The sequence below is a fragment of the Vicugna pacos genome, chromosome 31, assembly GCF_048564905.1.
Source record: "Vicugna pacos chromosome 31, VicPac4, whole genome shotgun sequence".
NCBI classification, from domain to species: Eukaryota; Metazoa; Chordata; class Mammalia; order Artiodactyla; family Camelidae; genus Vicugna; species Vicugna pacos.
The window spans coordinates 249,922-266,717 of NC_133017.1; the positions used below are offsets into that span (position 1 = coordinate 249,922).

The window sequence follows — 16,796 nt, forward strand, 5'->3', positions numbered from 1 at the left end:
ATAAATACAGAACAGATCACTTAAGGGATAAAAGAAACTTTAAAATCTGTTACTAAAAGCAGATTAACATTTTAAGATAACTTTGTTCTCTCAACAGAGAGAAAGCGAACTAAATCTAGCCTTGTACCATCTTACTTTAAGGATTAATTTTCTGGACTAAATTCATTTTAAACTTAGCCAATCCAGACCATGTGTAAAACCTTTTCCTCAGGGTTCCTCTTTTGCAAGCCTTCCACAAATTTCCCTATCCATATTATTTTATTCCATATTTTCTTTTCCATTCAGAAGCAACTAGCTTTAGGACAATGTCACTTTTTTTTTATTAACAAAACATAATTCCATTTCTTATATCTTCTTTTAATGAAAGCATTCATCTTACTTTCCTAGAATACTGAGATATTTCCCTTAGTAGTAGAGAATATTTCAGGGTGGCACCACATATTTATTAATATTTATTTCTAAATATCTATTGTTTCTTTGCAAGAGGAAGTCAATATTCAGCAATAAATGTTTCAATGTCTTATTTTATCTGAAAATGAACTGGCTATTTAATAAACTTCCATCATTTAACTTAACTTAGCACCACTATAAAATTTCAAGTTACCAAATATCTGGGGAGATCATTTTGTCGCCAATAGGCGCAACTGGTGATCCAGGTTCTTGTCCCGTCCCAGAAAAAATTCAGAGACAAGACTTAGAGGTTAAAAAGGTAAAATGAGGATTTATTAAAGGATGGATAGTACACTCTCAGGGGAGAGCGGGCAGGCTCAGGTGAGCAGCTGCCCTGAATTTCTTTGGCAAGTTAGTTACATAGGGTGTCGTATTTCCTGATTATCATCCCAACTCCACCTTCCCAAAGGGAGGAGGGATTTTTGTCCTTATTCAGTCTGGATCGGAAGCCTCATGGCGTCGGTGCATGATGGGTACTTCTGATCTGCAAGGCTAATTTTATTGAAATGAGGGCATAATGAGTAAAAGGTTACATTCGGGCACTAGAAATTCCTGCCTTTTCTGACCTTTCTTTGTTGGCCTCCAAGCCAAAAGTTGTGGTCCCTTATCAACCCAAAGATTCCAGCTTTTCTTTCTCTGCCCAAGGATCCCTGCTGCTCACATGACATGTGGTTTCTGGCATTTGTCCTGTGCCCCTCCTTTCTGCCTAATTCCTGCCATTTGGTCTGTGTCCCCCTTTCTCTGCTCATATCTAGCTATCTGCCTGCTCTAACATTTTCCCCTCAAGGAGTCTGGACCCTTAAAATCTTTTAAGGGGAAAAGGGCTGATGGTCAGTCTTCTGTAACTGCTTCAAGCTGAATATGGACGTAATCCCTACCTGTGGGCCCAGATCTCCTTGCTATCTGTCAGAGATATGGGTTTCGTGATTGTTAGTAGTGGCAGGGATGGAGAGTGGGGAGTAGAAGGAGGCAGAGGCCTTGTCCAGTGGATGTTGATGGTCTTTATCTTCAGGTGGAATGGGTTGGAATCCTTGTTGCATCATCATTTGAAGATGAAGTTGTTGTATTCTAGAGGATAGAAATTTTACTTGGTGGTTAAAAATACAAGGACCAAAGAGAAAGATGAGAAATATGGTGGCTGTGGGGCCTAGAAATTGAAGAAGCCAGGTATACCCTGGAAACGATCCCTTAAGTGTCTCAGTCCATTCCTGTTTTCCTTGGTTGTACCTGTGGAGCCAGGAAGCCTGTTCATAAATTTCTTTAACATTTACTTCTACTTCCCCTGAGACATTAATGTATGTGCAGCATGTTTTATTTATGACTGCAGAAACCCCTCCTTTGCTTGCTAAGAGATAGTCTAGGGCTCAGCGATTGTCAAAGACTACCCCTGCCAGAGAATCAAGGGACTTTTGTAAGAGTGTTAGAGTGTCTCCGGTTTTCTTTAGTGCATTATCCAGGAAGGAGGTTAGGTCCCTCAAGGTTGTTTCATGGTAGGCAAATCCTCCCCAAGGGGCAGCATCACCTACCGTCCCTATAATTTCCGCTAGTACCAGACCAAAGGCCCTTTTTTGTCTCACATGGGTCACATTGAGGACAGTTATTTGGGCTGGAGCCAGGGTTCCCAAGCTGCAGTCCCCATAGTGAAGTGTATTGTCTAGATGTGAGAGAGCAATGGCTTTGGTCACTGTGAGGTAGTTATCTGAGGTTCCACATAGCCATAATAATCCAGGTGGTGCTGGTCAAACTGTGAGATTGGTTTGGTTATATAGCTGGAGAAAAGTTTCGGGAGGTGGGAGACAGTTATGGAGGGGTCCATCTGTATTTTGAATTTTGTTTTTGGTTTGGAGTATCCAGGAGGGGGTTCATAGACAGGGAGTCTCATAGTAAGGGGATAGCTGATATAACTAGAGCAAGAAATTTTGTTGGCATTAGTTTGTGAATTGTAATAGCATAAATGTGTGTGGTTAGGAGTGCAGGATGATGTGTAAAGAGGCTGGCCCACTATATCACTCCAATTTATAGGCTTAAAGATATTTAGGGGTAGGCTTATGTTTTGTTAGAGAGAGCCTCACGGGCTGAAAAGGGGTCTATGTTTCCTCTGTGAGTATCATTGTAACAAGGGGTACATCCTAGAACTTGATTACAGATAAGGGAGGTTTTGGTGATATTTATAGCCTTTGAGTAGGGAGGTGTGATGTGGTAACACAGAGGAGGGGGCCTCTCCCATGTAACGATTAAAGAGAAATCTTGTCTAGAGTAATCAAAAGTAGACTGATTAAAAGCAGAGAATACAGTGTGGTTGTTGACTGGGTAGTCCTTGAGAATAGTGCTTATGTCTCCTGGGGTGATGGGTTGTGTATGGCAAATCCAGCAGAGATTTTCTCCCTTAGCGATAATCCGAGAGTTATTGACTATTGTGTTATCTTTCCATGTTAACTCTTGAGACCAAAGAGATTGGATAAATGAGACAAGAACAAGTAAGGGTAGAGTTAGGGTTCCTAGCACTTGGGGGGTGAGGGGGGAAGAGAAAAAGAAAAAAAGGCAGAGAAAAAAAGAAACTGTGGGGTGTCTTTTAGAATTGGAGCGGGTTTTACTAAACCCAGTACTGACAGAGCATTTTTTTTCAAGTGTGGGTGTGGTGTTAAAGCGGCACTCATAAGATTGTGAGAGCTAGCAGGAGAAAGAGGACAATAAGTATGCAAATCCACCAAAGCATATTTGTCAGTGTGGGCGGATGAGGGTAACAGCAGGCACAAGGGGAGATAATGGTACTTAGCCTGGAATCTGTGTCCTGTGAAGACTCATGGGGAGGGGTAGGTTTAATTCTAGAAAGATGTACCGAATTAGTGGTCCCCTGTAACTTTACTGCAGTAGGAGTGCTGAGAAGGACCTGTATAGTGTTTTGGTCTGAAGCTTCCTTTGAGGGGCTGCAGATAAGGAGGTCATCTATGTATTGTAATAATGCCCCGTCTCTAATTTGAGTTCCCTTAGTTCCTTTGCTAAGGCATTGCCAAACAGGTGTGGGCTATCCTGGAATCCCTGAGGAAGGACAGTCCAGGTATATTGTAGCGTTTCATTAGTGTTTGGATCAGTCCACTCAAAAGCAAAAAGGTATTGGGAATCAGGGTGAATGGGTATGCAAAAGAAGGCATCTTTAAGATCTAGGACTGTAAACCAGGCGGTGTCCTCAGGGATCTGAGTGAGGATTGTGTATGGGTAGGGAACAATAGGATGGAGAGGAATTACAGCTTCATTTATGATTCGAAGTTCTTGGACCATTCTGTATTCCCCATTTGGTTTGAGGACAGGTAGGATTGGAGTATTACAGGGGATTGGCATGCCACCAAAAGCCCATATTTAATGAATTTTGGGATTAGGGGTTGGAGGCCTCATCGAGGCTCTGGTTTTATATGATATTGGCACTGGAAGTGAAGTTACTAGTTTCCTTTGAAGTTATTTTTACAGGAGTGACAAACTTTGCCTTTCCTGGGATTCTCTGATCCCAGACCTGTGGATCTACAAGTTTTTTTTTTTTTTATTTCTGGGGGAATATTTTTGGCTGGACTGTTTGTATCTTTTATAATATATATTCCAGACAAAAATAAGCCCTGTTTTTGGTTTTCAGGGAGCATAAGAGTTACCTCCAAGGCCGAGAGAAAAATCTTTTCCGAATAATGGGCTGGGGCATTTAGGCATGACAAGAAATTTATGAGTTATAAGGGTATTTCCCCAGGCGCAAGTTAGAGGGGTGGTGAAATGTTTTAGCTTTGCCCTTCCTTCTACCCCAACAATAGAGCAGGTTTCAGGGGAAAGTGGCCCAGCGTGAGAAGTCAGGACAGATTTAGTGGCTCCTGTTTCCACTAGAAATTGGACAAGCTTACCTGCCACGTCAATGGTCACCAGTTGTTCCTCTTGAGTGATGATGACTGTCTTCTCAGGAGCATTGGGAGGTCCCGGGTCCCATCAATCAACCACTGCCTTGACTGGTGTGGGGGAATTTCCTCCCTCCCTTCGGAGCTGAGGGCATTCCCTCTTCCAGTGGCCCATCTTTTTACAGAGTGGGCATGGCATCTTGGGTGGAGGCTGAGACCGGCTTCCTGGGCATTCCTTGCTCCAGTGTTCAGGGCTCCCACAGCCAAAACAGACTCCTCTTTCTGGTGGGGGTCTTCTGGGAGTACTTTTGGGGTGGCCAGGAGGTGGGTTAGGTTTTATCATGACAGCTGTCAGAAGCTTGGCTTGCCGTCGCTCCCGTCTTACGTCACGCTGGTCCTAACTTTCCTCCTCAGCCAGGTCTCTATAATTAAAGACACTGCAGGCCGTGCCAATAAGATGGTTAAGAGGGGTTTGGGGCCCCATGGCAAGCTTTTGAAGCTTTCTACGTATATCAGGGGCTGATTGGCTAATAAAGTGGGTTGCAAATACAGTATGTCCCTCAAAAGTGTTTGGGTCTACATTAGTATACTTTTTGAGGGTATCTACCAACCGAGCCTGAAATAGGGCTGGATTTTCATCTCGGCCCTGGGTGATCTCTTTAACCTTATCATAGTTAACAGGTTTAATTATGCACCATTTCATTCCCTCAATATGGCAAAGGAACATGCGGTCCCTTCTAGTGATGCCAGGCTGGCCTGGATGATAATCCCAATTGGGATCAATTAGAGGCACTGCTGTCAAGCCCACAGGGTATTGCTGAGGCTGGGTAATGTGTAATCCATCAGCATATGTTTGAGCCTATGCCCAGATACGGGTCTTTTCCTCAGTGGTGCAGCAGTGGGAAAGGACAATATTTAGGTCTTTCCATGTAAGATCAAAGCAGAGAGTCAGTGTCTGGAATCTTCAGTGAACCGACTGGGGTCTTCTGAGAATCGGCCCAACAGTGTGCGACACTGGTTGAGGTTAAAGAAAATGGAGTGTGGACTCTGGTAATTCCCTGAGGCCCACCTGCTACTTCCTGGAGGGGGCAAAGAAAGTTTGGCTGCACTTTCGGTACGGAAGGGTAAAGAGGCTTATAGCGTGGGGGAGGGGTTGAAGATGGTGAAAGAGCATCTGGGCTTGGGTCTTCTGTCTGGGGCGTGTGTTCCTCCAGAGTTGCTATTATAGGGGCTTCTGTGTAGCTTGAATGGGTCCCAGCCGACAAGGTTCCCTTACATAGGACTTGCAAAGCTCTGGGTTTTCTCTTAAGGCCATAAAGGCCTGAACATAAGGAACTTCTGTCCATTTTCCCTGTCTTTTACAAAAAAGTCTAACTGTAGGATAGTATTATAGTTGAGGCTTCCATTTTCTGGCCAGGCCTCATTGTCCCTGAGTTTATATTGGGGTCAGGCTGTGTTACAAAAGAAAATGAATTTTTTCTGTTTTAAAGAATCTAGAGAAAATTGGTTCCAGTGACTCAGAACGCACCCAAGAGGTGAGTCCTTGGGGATGGAGGAAGTGTTTCCCATGGATCCTTCAGGGAGAGAATGCTCCTGTAACAGAGAAGGAACATTAACGTTAGGAGGTTCCCTGGGGACTTCGTAAGACAGGACTGGTTCCAGGCGTCCCTGTCCACCTAGTCCTGCCGAACCTGGCCGATGTAGGGGTAGCGACCCCCCACATGGCAAACTGCCTTGATGGTCTCAGTGTCCTGGGAGCTCACCTTGTCCCATCCTGGGTCTGCAGAACCCGAGATGGCGACCTTCCTGAAGGCCCAGTGGGATAACCTCTTTCTTTTGTGGGTGATGCCCCAGATCTTAGCGTTCCATCCCCCTTCTCCCTCCCACATGCACTCCATCCAGCGGGCTGCGCACGGGGAAAGGTGTATGGTGACGCGAGGTGGAGGCATCATGCCTGTACTGAGGGGGAACTGAGGGCCTGGGTGGAAAACGCCAAGTGCAGTATCAGCGGGGCGCAGCCAAGAGCATGGCCCTATTGCCCAGATCCTGTCCCACCTTAAGAGAGGCGGGGTTGGAGTAGGTGTAGACCCCGTATACATAGTGTACCATGAGGGCGTCTTTTAGACGCCAGGACCTTGTGCCGTGGTAGGAAGCAAATGATAGCCTGAACCCTATCGCGCGGTGAGGGATTGTCCCCCCACCATCATCAGGGACATGGTCCCCCAGTAAGCACCTGTGGCTGGAGGGAGCTCCCATAGGGACTGCAGCCTCAGCCGCTGTCTATGCTCTCTTGTAGTTTATTTAAAGCTGTATTTATTTTTGAAACCCAGAGGGCAAATATCCTATAAGTTGTTTGGGTCCTTAGCTTCCTGTGAAAGTTGTTGGGAACTTTCCCTAACAAGCCCTGTGCATATGTAACAATGAGAAATAGAAAACAAACCTGGCAGCAAGGTTTGGGAAGTGCTCGGTAAATTCCTCCTTCCCCCCTTCCATTTGCAGAGAAAGACCAGAAAGTAGCGAGGTGGAGGCAGGGAGAGGAGACAAGGATAGCCTCGGGGAGGGGGTAGTATTAAGCTCTTAACTGTGTGCCTATAGAATGCAGCATAGAAAATTGTTTTGCGGTAGGCAAAGAACTGAACTATCAGAACAGAACTATCGTCTCTTTCGTCCATGATCCCCTCACTGGTTTTAGTGGCGAGCGCCCTAGAAGTGACAGATGATAAGAGAGTAATTGAGTCTCTCAAGCGCAAGGGAGGCGAGAGGCCTTGGCTTACCAGATCTGCAATCTCCTGGCTGCAGCTTGCCAAACATGTCGCCGATAGGTGCAACTGGTGTACCAGATTCTTGTCCCGTCCCAGAAAACATTCAGACAAGACTTAGAGGTTAAAAAGTTAAAGTGAGGATTTATTAAAGGATGGATAGTACACTCTCAGGGGAGAGCGGGCAGGCTCAGGTGAGCAGCTGCCCTTAGTTTCTTTGGCAAGTTAGTTACATAGGGTGTAAAAATGAATGGGCGGAATATTCATTGGGGAGGGAAGGGTTTGGGTCGTATTCCCTGATTATCATCCCAACTCCACCTTCCCAAAGGGAGGAGGGATTTTTGTCCTTATTCAGTCTGGATGGGAAGCCTCATGGCGTCGGTGCATGATGGGTACTTCTGATCTGCAAGGCTAATTTTATTGAAATGAGGGCATAATGAGTAAAAGGTTACATTCGGGCACTGGAAATTCCTGCCTTTTCTGACCTTTCTTTGTTGGTCTCCAAGCCAAAAGTTGTGGTCCCTTATCAACCCAAAGATTCCAGCTTTTCTTTCTCTGCCCAAGGATCCCTGCTGCTCACATGACGTGTGGTTTCCTGCATTTGTCCTGTGCCCCTCTTTTCTGCCTAATTCCTGCCATTTGGTCTGTGTCCCCCTTTCTCTGCTCATATCTAGCTATCTGCCTGCTCTAACAATTTGAGTAGATATTTCTGAAATAATCATTCCTAAAGAGTTTACCGAAAAGCTCTTTCTCATCTGTATTTAAGTTACTTACAAGAATATTATACCGAGTTGTTTTTCTTGCTAACAAATTTTAACAAATATGACAAGATCTTATGTATTTCTATTAAACCTAAGTACAGTAGAGGTTTTATTCTTAACATTAATGAATCTCGAGACATGTCTATATTTATCAAACCAATTTGCTTAAGCTAACTTCAATGACCAGGTATTAATTCAGTACTGAATATTTTTTAGATCACATAAACCCAATTTTCATTCTGGCCAGTTTCTTTTATATTCCTGAGTATTTATATAAGCATTTAATTTCCTTTAAGCCAATTGGATAGAGCTCTTTAATGAATTAATTTTGGCCATGCCACATATATACAGCACACATATAGGTACGTACAATCACAAACACAGAGACCTCATAATTCCCATTTTAAATCTTTAGCCATAAATTAGGTACAACGATGTAAGACTCAGAAGAGGTTGGATAGAAATTGAATTTTTGGCAGGTGGAACAAATCAAAGCTGCCTGACTAGATAGCTAAACATTTTTACTGACTTCTATAGAAGACATTTAAGATTTCTTTTTGTTTCCAAATTACTTGCTCCCTTTCTCAAAATTTGCATTCCACAGGTCGTAACAGCAGTTGAGTCATTGGTACTGGGACAGAAGTTTCTGCCATTATCCACTAGAAAGTCCGCTAGTTGAGACCCCACTGTCAGCTGTACCCAAGGCTCTTGGGTGGCAATTGTTACAGGGGACCTTTAACATAGCTAAGAGCCCCGGGCCCCGTCAGTCCTTAACTTCCTCGTCTATGATACCTTGGGCGACCATGACATTGGAAGTTGCTTGTTCTTGCTGTTTTCTTTCTTCCCTCACTTGTCTGGTAACCTTTCTCTGTTCATTTTTATATTCCTTCTCTGCTTGTATTTGAACCAGCAATCTAGTACCTGGCTTCCTTCCTTCCTCATTATAGACTTTCATAAAGACTTGTATATATGGTACTTCTTCCCATTTACCTTTTCTCTGGCAAAACAGTTCTAACTGGAGAATGATATAGTAATTTAATAACCCATTTTCAGACCAGTGTTCCCCAGAACCTAAGACATACATTACTCAAGCAGTATTACAGTAAAATACCATCTTTTTCTTAGTCATAGGTGGCTAACTATAATTAGACCATCCATTCAAAACCTTGCCCAATGGGCTATTGGGTGGAACAGACGGCGCGGCCCCATAGCAACTTACAGTCGCTGCAGAAGCTGCAGCAGTAGTGACGGCGGCAGAGATGATGAATGTTATGGGCCATCCAATAAAGCATTTAGGTCTCCATTTAGAGATAGTTTGTGCTAGTTTATTAAAGCCGCTAGCCCCTTCCCAGGGACGTGTGAGACTGACTGGAAACAGACCTATGGCTGTCCCTTCAGGACAATCACATGTGAGAGACCTAAATATGTAATATTCGTTGTGCTAATATGGAGGTATACCAGACAGACGTATGAACTTGAAGTAAATAAAATCTCTTTTGAAGAGTAATATTGATTTTTTGGTAAGACATAGTAAAAATACAAGGATGTGGAGTACAAGAAAGAATGTGATCAGAAACATGAGAAGTAAGGTTAACTTTAAATAGGCCATCTTTTAGTGTGTAATTCCCATGAGATATGTTATGAGGCACAAAGTGCAGAGCCACATGGCGTAGATTACTGTGCTGGGGCTGTGTCTGTGAGCACTGGGAATGCTTAGAATAGGGCCAGAAAAGCCTCATAACTCCAGGAGATGCTAGAATTACTGGTTTCATTAAAAGACAGTGGACAAATGTTCAGATGATAAATAACTTTGTGGCCCCAAACAAAAAGGGAGAAATTAGCAAAAAGAGTTTTCATGGTAGCTTAATGAGAGGGACATGGGTTCCAGAAACAGTTTTGACTTTCTGGGGTCCATGCTTCTGTCATATGACAGCATTCCAACCGTGGAGGGCAATTTTGATCAGGGAGACTTCCAGCATCAATGGTTGCAGTAAATATGAAAGTCAAATTCATCTTATGAAATCCGTCTTTAGGAGTGCAATGTAAGTAAGCATGAGGCTTGATATAAGACAATCAGGTGTGGTTATGTTAGCAAAACAGGCTGGTGGAAAGGGGAGACAAAGGAGATGGATTCATTTAAGTTGAGCCAGTCTCATTGATCTAGTAGAGGTCCTTGAGTTGGGAGCCAGGTTCTTCCAGTCCACGGGGTGTCACCACTGCTGAGAGGAGGATTGGCACCCAACCAGGAGATAGGTCCTAAAAGAGGGGGATCTACAATATGAGCCCAGTATAGGAGCGCTTCTGTGACAGAGAGGCAGAGAAGCAAAAGCAGGAGAGGTATTACCTTAGCTGAGTTTTGAGAAACAACAACCAGTCTTGATAAAAACCTGTTTTCTGGATTGGAGGGACTCCAACACATTGCATAAATTCATTGGTCTGTTGACTGAGTTTCTTAAATTGTCCCAAGGTCACACCTGGTGCCTTAAGGATGTTTGGGCAGGTCTCTGGTTGGGGGTCTAATAGGGAGAGGCTGGCCATCTGAGGGACAGGATTGTCCTCCTGAAGGTTGGGGTCATAAGGTATGTTCTTCCAGTCTGCGGTGAAGTTTGACATGAGGGAGGTAGACAAACTGGTCCTGGGGGTAAAAGAACACAAGCATATCCTCGCCCCCAGGTGACTAATTTAAAGGGCCCTTCCCATGAATCATTTTCCTGTGTAATATTTTTTCTAGAATTTCTGCTCTAACAGAGCTGTTTTAGTAAAATGGTGAGCTGCTGCTGTGAGACCTTGAGCAACACAGTTTAAAAAATTTAGTTTATACAGCTCTGTGTAACCTATCTGTGAAGATCATACTGCGTGTATCCTCCCCCCACCTTTTTGTTTTTAAATCATAGAGTTTAATGTGGAATGTGTACCTTCTATAATGGCTTGTCCAGAGGGATTAAGAGGAATTCCTGTAACTTGTTGTAATTCGCAGTTTTGACAAGAGTTTAAATTTAGCAGAGGTATAGCTGCGTCCATTGCCAGTTTTTATTTGTTATGGCTTGCCCAGGTGTGCAAAGGCATGAAGAAGGTGACTAATAACGTGTTTTGTTTTTTCACCAATGTGTGTGGAAGCAGAGATAGATTTAGAAAAGGCATTGATGGAAACGTGGACATACTTTTAGGGACCAAATGAAGGATAGTGAGTCATGTCTGTTTCCCATATTTGATTGGGCTCTAAGCCCCAAGGATTGGCACCCCAAGATTTCTGTCCTCCAGCCAATAACTGTCGAACAGGACAAGCTGAAATAATGTTTTGCTTGACGGTTTGTTGGGTGAAACTGTTTAACCAGAGACTTACAGTTTTGATGAAAGAATTTATGCGATTGTTGTGCTGTTTTGAAAGCCAAGCTGCAACCAACAAAGTGATCTGCCATAGCATTGCTGGCTGTCAAGGGTAGATTGGTATGGGACCCTACGTGTATGTCAAAAAGGGGATGTTTACATTTATCTATTAGAGATTGCAAAGTAAGAAACAGCGAAAAGAGAGAGGAGTCTGTTAATTTCTTAATTGATGACTGTTTTATATTTTGTATAAATAAACCATGTATTGTGAAACATCAAATTAACAGGGTGTTGCAATGCCATAATGGCAGCTTTAAGTTCTGCTCTTTGTGTTGAGGTTGCCCTGCAGAAAACAATCTATGCCCTTGCTTGTCCAGGAAATGCAGACTTAGTTGTTTTTCCAGAGCCATCAATAAAGACAATGACAGCTTTGTGAATAGGAGTGGTCACAATCTTGTGAGGCAAAATGACATTGATAAGGGCTAGCTGTTGCAACAACTTCTCAGAGGGTAGAGAATAAACAAATTGCCCCGTAAAGTCAGCTATGGCAGATTAGAAATCAAGAGACTAATTGTTGGAAACCTTAAGGATATTTTTGGGTAAATCATGTCTGGATCATAGCCAGTCAATTGCTGACAGCGATATCGGCCCATATATAACAAATTTATAAGCTGTTGTGCATAGGAGAGAAGTTTTTTGTTTGTTTGTATTAAGAAATGAGAAAGTAGTATCTCTTTTATACATTGAATTTTGCTAATAAGCTGTCTCAATAATCCTGTAAGGTTCCAAAAGGTGGGGAATAAGAACAAATCAATTGGGTGGTCCAATTGTCTCCTACCTAATTGTCTGTTTTGGATGCCCTTTTAATGAGTGCTATTTCCTCTTTAGCTTCTGGAGTTCATTTTCAGGGGGGCTCTAAGGGTGAATCTCCCTTAAGGTTGTTGAATAAACTAGAAAGTTGTCCCACAGTGATGCCTAAAATGGGTCAAATATAATTTATATCTCCCCCAAATTTCTGAAAATCATTTAAAGTAGGAAGGCGAGTAGTATCTAGATTCCTGATTGAGATGGATTAGTTCATCTAAAAAAGATGTAACCTTGATAATCCCAAGGTCTTTGAAGCTGAAGTTTTTCATGTGCTATTTGGAGTGCGTATTTGGAAAGGGGATCCATCATAAATCGATAGTTAGTTAGAAGCTGGGATTGTGTAGGGGCTGCAGGTAAAACATCATCCACATAATGATAAACCAGGCAGGAGGGAAAAGCAGAGCGCTCAGGCAGCAGGGCCTGGTGAACACAGAGCTGGCAAGTAGCGGGGCTGTTAGTCATTCCCTGAGGCAGAACTCGCCACTGACAGTGAGACAAAGGGGCCTGATTGTCAGGTGAAGGTAAAGAGAAAGCAAAACGCTCTCGGTCTGATTTTACCAACTTACTAGTGAAAGAGCAATCTTTAAGATCAACAACCACGACAGGCCAATCTGCAGGAGTAATAGCAGGGCTGGGGGGCCTGGCTGCCGGGCTCCCAGGGGTGGGATTATAGCACTTACAGCCCTGAGGTAATGCAACCCGCTTGCCTGGCCTTTTTGGGATAGTAAAGATAGAAGTGTTCCAGGGACGAGCAGGTGGCTCAGTGTGTCCAGCCCCTGCTGGACTAAATGCTTAGCTTGATTAAGTTTCCCCCCTTTAAAGGGCTACTGTTTGACCCAAAAAGGAGTGGAAGATTTCCAGACTAATGGACGGGGAGGTATGTTAACAGTGGCTTGGTCCCAAAAGTTTGAATTGTGACTTTCCACTGTTGTAACAGGTCTCCGCCCCACAGAGAGACTGGAATAGGGAGAATAAATGGCTGAATACGCCCAGCTTGTCCTTCTGGGCCAATACATTTTAGAGTTTTTTTTACTTTGCATCAGCGTGTGAGTGCATCCTTCTCCTGTCACAGCCATATGACTAGTCACTTGTACCCATTGTTCAGGCCACTGATGTAGGGCTATTACAGAAATATCTGCTCCTGTGTCTACAAGGCCATGCAATAATTTTTTTTAATGGAAACAGTCAATAAGGGTTTTTGTGAATTTATAATTTGTGTCCAGTAAAGGGCAGCCTTGTGTCACCTTAAAGAAGTTTTGTCAGCATCATCCTTGGAATAACTTTCTGAGTTAGTGCTATTTGGATTCCAGATGGAATCATGTATAATCCTGAGGCCTTTAGCAAGACATACATTTATCCATTATGATCACAATTGAGAATTTGTGGGAATACATTTCCCTTCCTCGTGGAATTAAATTTTCCTATGCTGACTGAAATAAATGTGCAGCCTAAACATTGAGTTACGTTTTATTTGGTGGGAGGACTGGAGCCCAGATGACAGCCTCTCACTCTGAGGGGCTGTTCTGAAGAGGTAGGGGATGAGCTAGAATACATAGGAGGTTTACAACAAAGATCAGTTATTTGGAACAATAAAAGATTACTTTTTATCTAAAGAGAATCAGGAATCTCAAGTTAAAGAATTTAGTGCTTTTCTATGTACGGGAGGAAGCAAATATTTGGGTTCATTGAATTCATTCCTTTGACAAGCATCTAGCTATGTAGGGCCAGTATCCTGTCCTTTATTATTCTGAGTCCCCTCAGAGTACCCCATTGTGAGTGGCTGCAGAGGCTGGGCTGCAGGCTTTTCTTCAGTGGAGGGTGGCGGCAGCCACTGATGACTTGTTGGCTTCAGCATTCTTTGTTTACTGATATGGTTTGCAGTATTTTCATTCACAGTGCTCAACCTGGGTCCTAAATTCAACCAATATTTTGGGAGACATTTCATGACCAATTTTGTCCCATGGTGTTAGGAAGGCTTATTCCTAGGTCATGTGGAAGATAGTGTTGACATGTAACTCAGGTGTTAATTTTTGGATCTGGCCCTGTTTATACTCAAAAATTCTCTGTATCATCTGACTTACTAGTCTATTATGGTCCAGAAAATTGTTACCCCTCATTGTAAGAGCAATTATCAAAGAAATTGATAAACATACCTAGAATTACACTATTAAAATTATTCTATGCAGAGTTATAAATTTTATCTATTTATTCAAGATGTTTAGCCATCATCAGTCTTGTTGGAGGCCTAGTTAACATTTGGTAATGCAGAAACAATTTTGTAAAACAGACAAAATACAAATAATGTATTTAGCAGTGTTACTAAAGTCATAAGTAAGAATTTAATTGAAAAACTTCCATTAGATGCAGCTCAGTATATCCTCAGGTCATCTGACTTAGTCTGTTTTGTGCCAATCCTTATCTTTAGGGAAGATGTTATACAGGCACTGTTCATAAGTCTCTCAGCCAAATTCCATAGTGTTATTAGGTTGATTATCTTTAGTACAGTTTAATTTTTCCAACATAAGAGAGCCTTTAAACTTTAATGTCCATATCCTGGTGTTAACTATATAAGTTCTTTTCATAATTGAAGAAGGTTATATTCTTTGGTGGAAATCTTGCTTGTTGTCTTGATTGAGCTTGAGTGATCTTATAAGAAATTTCATATTTATGGTCAGGCTCAGAGCAGGTATTATTATTTGCCCAGGTGAGGTCTCCCAAATTGTAATGTCAATAGTGGCCTAAATAGAATTACAATTTCTCTTTTAAAATAAACTTCTGAGGGCTATCTAGTTAGAACCTTGGAGTAGGGAAACCCACCAAGATAACACAGAAGTACAAGATATAGTTAATTGACCATAAACCTAACAATTGGATTAGTTCATAATCAAAGGTAAGAGCAATTATCAAAGTAATTGATAAACAGGCCTGGTCCAGGTTCTCGGATCAGGTGTCTACCTCAGATGTCTCTTCTTCTCATCCTGGCCTGGTAGCTTCTTTTCCATTTGAGCATTGATTTAAGGTGAGCACTAATCTATAGGCCAGTCCAATGCAAGGGATATTTCTGATTGAAAATTTATCCAAAAGTCAATTTCCTTTAGCTTCAACTGTGCATGGTCTAGTTAAGAGTACCTGATAAAGTGTCCTTCCATTCAGGTTGGAGACAGTTCTATAAGTTATGTCTGTTCCTGTATGTGTAATCCCCTGGTTGCAGGTCATGTGACATCGGATATTCAGCGAAGGATAGATTACTGAGCTTCAGAAACAAACCTAGAGTGCCCTTTTAATAATTCAATTAAACATTGCAGCATTGTAACATAACAACAAAGAATGATCTGGGAAGTGAGCCTTAGTAAAATATAGACCTCAGTCAACAAAACTAGAATTTAATACTCACTAAAATATAGTCTTTTTCTCTCTAAAGTTACCCTCATTTTGTAAAATATAGCCAAATCAAGATTAATTTGTTTATAAGTTAAGTCTGATTATTTGATCATGTAGGCTCTTTTAAATTGGCTGTGTTGGAAATTTTAATAAGGACTTTCAGGTTAGAATTTTAATAAGGTTTTCTAAGGCCAGGAAAGCCACATCAAGGGCTTGTCATATATTTTTGCCTTACAGATTTAAGTGAATTCTCTTCTCTTTAAGGTCCTCAAAATGCCTTGAGGTTCCTTTACCTGTTAGGAGGTGATTTTCTTGATTTATCTTATAGAGCCACTGGGGATCTAAGAGTTTCTAGTCTCTGGAGGGATCAGATAGAGGGAAAAGATAACTGTTCCAAGTCTGCTTACATAGGTATAATTTACCAAATTGCTGAGTCATAATTAGCTTAAGGAGAAAGTTTGTTTATATCTGGGGAACACAGATTAAAAGCCAGTAATATTTCAGACAAAACCAAAAATTATAACCATATTCATCAATTTACTTAGTCCCATGTAACTAATCATTTTTTATTAACATTTTTATGAAATCAGAGTTTTCATCAGATCTTTAAAATTTCTTATCCAGTTTAGATCAGTGCTATAGTTTGAAATTTATTAGAAACCAGTAAATATCCTTGAAGAGAAAGCATTTTGCAAAAGCATCAGAATAAAACCATAACTGTGTATAAACGACATGGTTAAACACCTAGTTACTCTGCAGTCAATAAAGAGATCGGGTCACAATGACCAGAATTATGACTAGTAACATTTCAGGCATACCAGATTTTTAGGGATTCCATATAATTTCTAGACTATCTATATTAATCATATTTGCTCATACAGTATAACCTAGGAAGGTTTATTATTCATTGGGCAATATTTCCCACGTTATTTAACATACCATATGAAACTTACCAGTTTAAAATCTCTCTTTGGGATGTTTCAGGGGCCCTCTGAAGCATTCCAGATTTAGTTGGAAGTCAAAAGAATTCTGATTAAAATTTGATATTTGGGAAGCTTGTTAAGTTTCAAAACACTTGGTCAGATGAAATTATAGGTCACTATGAAAATCTCTCTTTGGGATGTTTTGGGGCCCTATGTAGCATACTAGATTTAGCTGGAGGTCAAAAGAATTCTGCACCAACCATTTGTTAATATATCTAAACACCTTTAGTTTCTCTGTAAGAGGAAGTGAGTGTTAAGTAATTAATATTTCAATCTTATTTTACCTCAAAATGGCATAGCTATTTAATAAACTCCCATTATTTAACTTAATTTAGCACAACTCTAGAATTTTAAGATAGCAAATATTTACAGAGATTATCTTAAGCATACATTTCT

At 41.7% G+C, this 16,796-nt stretch overlaps 1 long non-coding RNA gene across 2 annotated transcripts; it reads right to left on the bottom strand.

Annotated features, from left to right (window-relative positions):
- Positions 1–701: 701 nt before the first annotated feature.
- LOC140690564 (uncharacterized) lies at positions 702–4,602 on the bottom strand. 2 transcript variants are annotated; one of them, XR_012065867.1, is made up of 3 exons: positions 4,332–4,602; positions 1,329–1,518; positions 702–934 (listed from the first exon to the last, which is right to left on the bottom strand). It is a non-coding gene; the product is annotated as an uncharacterized lncRNA (long non-coding RNA). The 2 variants fall into 2 exon arrangements; XR_012065866.1 differs by having other exon boundaries at positions 702–942.
- Between the last annotated feature and the right edge of the window lie 12,194 nt (positions 4,603–16,796).